We start from the raw sequence: 4,021 nt of genomic DNA, 5'->3' as shown, positions 1-4,021 counted from the left end.
TCCAGCGCTTTCTGGTGGCTGAAATGCATTCATTCGCACCGCTCTTGTGAGCTCCACCCTGCAGCTGTGGGCAGGCATCTGGGCGGGCAGTGGTGGTGACTCGCCTGAGCGCACACAGCCTGCCTTGGTCAGAGGGGTCCAGGGCTGCTGGGTGGGCTCTGGGCTTGGGTGCCGGAGAATGACTGTGGTGGGCAAGGGGAGGAGCCTGTCTTCCCACCTCATTTTTCAAGGCTCAGACAGCCTTGGTTGGGTCCCCCCAGCGCCCCCACCTCCACCCCATAATCAGCCTGATTCTCTTCTGGCCTGAACTGAGCCAGATGAGGAACCCACCACCGGGTATATGCCTCCTAGGTTAGAGGAGCCCCAGGGAGAGAGGTGCGAGGCCTATGGGGTCCTTCCTGGCTCACGCTGGCTGGCTGGCTGAGAACCTTGGAGAGACTGCAGTGCCATGCTGGCAGCGCAGGGATGGGCCAGAGGAAAATCTCGCAGGGTGAGGCCCCAGCTGGTTTGTATTGAGGAAGAAGGCTTTCTGTGAGAGCTGGGCCTTCAGCAGGCTGGAGAACCCCTCCCTGTAGGGCAGAGGACTGGGGATACTGTCAGGATCTCAGGCTCAGCAGGCTGCTCTTTGGTAGCCAAGGCAGAGGTGTTTAGAGGCCTCTGGATCCTGCCAGTAGAAGATCGTGGGCAGCCTGGTAAGGAGGTGACGTCCCTGGCTCTAGGGGTAATCAAGAGCAGGTGATGTTTTTGATTAAAACAATGATTGTATGAGGTAGTTCTCCAGCCACAGCATCATCTCACCTTTTTTTAAAATCTTTTGAAAATGAGTAGATTTTAGTTTAATGGTACAGCCTGGGGTGAGAGCTTGCCCTCATCACCTGTGGGTGCAACACCCACAGTCCAGAGCCCTTCCTGGGCCCCTGGGCCTGGACTGGATTCCAGAAAGATCCTCTGCTTCCTTCTGCCCCATCCCAAGTTCACCGTCGCCTGATGCCTGGCAGCGTCAGTCTGCTGACCCTGTCAGAACCTTTGTTGGGCATTCACTGTTAAATTCTCGGAAAGGAGAAGGAAGAGAGGGGTGGGCTCCCGTGGAAGCCTGCCCTGGCGACAGTAATCAGATCCTAGGAATCCTGTTGTTTGTTTCTGGCCAATGTTTTTACAGATATTCTTGTCTGGAGGAGATGAGGTCCCATCCCTCCACTGCGGGGCAGTGTGTGGTCCTGCAGGGGGCCCGTGGCAGGTTTCCTGTCAATTATTTAACGAGCCCTCCAAGCCGACCAGTCACAGGCAAGCAAGGAGGTAGCATTTCCAGCAGCTCTGGGGTAGGGGAATAATTCCCCCTTGCTGTCGTATCAATATTCGACTAGTTTAAACATTAAATTGGAATGTCCTCTATCCGAGAAAAAAGATGGAGGATAATTTAGGATGCTGTTCCTGGAAGTCTGGTTTCATGGTTCACTTGTTCCTAAATCTCTGTTTGCCCTGAAGTGGACCAGCCAGCGCAAGGCATGCTGGAAAGTCTGCTGTGAGGTGGACAGGGCTGGACAGGCCTTCAGGACCTGACAATGGACAGAAGACTCAAGTGCAATCTAGGCTCCACAGTGGGGGTCAGGGAGGTCATCCCCTTCCCTGGGCTAGGAGCAGGAGGGGAAGGTGGTAGGTGAGACTAGACTCGGTGGGATCTCGGGAGGAGGCACCCTCAAACAGGAAGACATTCCTTGCAGATATAGTCCACCACCAACAAAAACTGGAACTCAGCACCAGCACCCACCAACTTCCAAGGAAGAAAGATCAGAGAGGAGGTCCTGGCTGCTAGAAACAACTCAGGTGGCTGAAATCAGGAGGGCACTCATTTTTTTTTTAACAGAGTGTTTATTTATTTGTCTGTTTGGCTGCATCAGGTCTTAGTTGCAACACTAGACATCTTCGTTGTGGCATGTGGGATCTTTCTCTGCCGCATACAGACTCTCTAGTTGTGGTACACGGGCTTTGCTGCTCCAAGGCAACTAAGGCAACTATGGGATCTTAGTTCCCCGACCAGGGATCAAACCCAAACACCCTGCATTGCCAGGTGGATTCTTAACCACTGGACCACCAGGTAAGTCCCAAGAGGGCATTTATTATCCCACATGATATATTGGCTAAGGTACTTGAGAAGCTACTGTAACAAAAAGACCCAAAAATAAAGTCACTTAAATAAAGTAAAAGATTGTTTCTCTCTCAAATCATTGCTCCAAGGTGAGCGTGCCAAGGCTGATGGGGCTTCCAAAAGACTACATGTGTGCTAAGTCGCTCCAGTCAATGTCTGACTCTGCGACCCCATGGACTGTAGCCCACCAGGCTCTTCTGTCCATGGGATTCTCCAGGCAAGAATAGTGGAGTGGGTTGCCATTTCCTCCTCCAGGAGATCTTCCCTACCCAGGGATCAAACCTGTGATTCCTGCATTGCAGGCGGATTCTTTACCACTGAGGTTCCAAAGGACTCTAGCTGTTGCAATCTTCCAGCTAGTGGGAACAAGGGAAGAGAGTGCCCAAGGCAAATGTCTTTTTTTCTTTTTTTGAAGTATAGTTGGTTTACAATGCTGTGTTAGTTTCTGCCTGCTAAGTCTATTCAGTGGTGTCTGACTCTTTGCGACCCCATGGACTGTAGTCCTCCAGGTTCCTCCGTCCAAGGGATTCTCCAGGCAAGAATACTGGAGTGGGTTGCCATGCTCTCCTCCAGGGGATCTTCCTGACCCAGGGATCAAACCTGCATCTCTTATGTATCCGCACTGGCAGGCAGATTCTTCACCACTAGAGCCACCTAGGAAGTGGTTTTACTGCGCAGCAAAGTGAATGAGTCGTATACATAAACAGGAAAAGTGAAAGTGATTCTTTACTGTCTGAACCACGAGGGAAACCCACATATACATACATCCACTCTTAGATTCTTTTCCCGTGTAGGTCATTACAGAATATTGAGTAGAGCACAATAGGTCCTTATCAGTTATCTATGTTATATACAGTCGTCTGAAGGCAAACATCCTTAAGGAAATAGTACAGAAATTGTAGGTATCACTTCTGTTTATGTCCCATTGGCCTGGATTTAGTCACACGGCCACACCCAACTGCCTAGCATGCTAGAAAGAGTCGTCTGCAACTACTGGGGCTCCCAGATGTCCAACTAAAACTCAATAAGTTTTATTACTAGAAGGATGACAAGAAGAATAGCCACTAGAGGACAGTTAACAATGCCAACCACAAGCAGCAAGGAGTCTGGTGATAGGGTTTCTCCAAGGTAGATTAATTCAGTAGCTCACCAATGTCTTCAAGGATCCAGTATAGTCTCAAGCTTGTTCCCTCATGGCCTCAAGATGGCTGCCACTATTCCAGCATCACACCCTTAGGCACTAAAGCAAAAAGGCAGAAAAGAGAATGTTCCTTCCTTGCATCTGTGAAAACTCAGAAATCCCCTTCTCCAGCTGACTTCCTCTAAATCTCCTTGGCCAGAATAGCATTACATGTCCATTTCTGCTCCAATTACTAGCAAAGAGAGTGGAATGACCAAAACTGGCCCAGGACCTGTTGAGAATCGCCCTCAGGGCATGCGACATTTCTGCTTCATAATCATTTCTAAGAACGGAGAGGACAACCTAACTAAAGGAGAAAGCTGAACTGTGATGCAGTCTCTTTACAAGGCTCAGGCAACTCCCTGATGCTGAGATGGACTTGCACAGCTGTCCTGAGCTGGGGCAAGTTCCTAGGTCCTTATGGTCCACATTGATCTGTCACTGGAGACAGGCTGTCCCTGAAGAAATGACCTGGGATGAGCCGGTTTCTTCAGCCCAGGCAAATGAGCTCTTCTGGTGTTTCTGCCTCAGGAGCTTGGAGGAACGATCCCATTGTCTCAGCCCCAGGCCTCTGAAGATGGGCCGCCAGTCAGCTGAGGCCAGAGTCTCTGAGGAGGTGGGATGCAAAGTATGGAGAAAAATCTGCAACTGGGACGAAGTGTCACTGCTGCCTGAAGAGCCCAGAAATAAACCCT

Source organism: Ovis canadensis, chromosome 3 (genome assembly GCF_042477335.2).
Source record: "Ovis canadensis isolate MfBH-ARS-UI-01 breed Bighorn chromosome 3, ARS-UI_OviCan_v2, whole genome shotgun sequence".
Classification (NCBI taxonomy): Eukaryota; Metazoa; Chordata; class Mammalia; order Artiodactyla; family Bovidae; genus Ovis; species Ovis canadensis.
Note: the sequence above shows the minus strand (reverse complement) of the source record.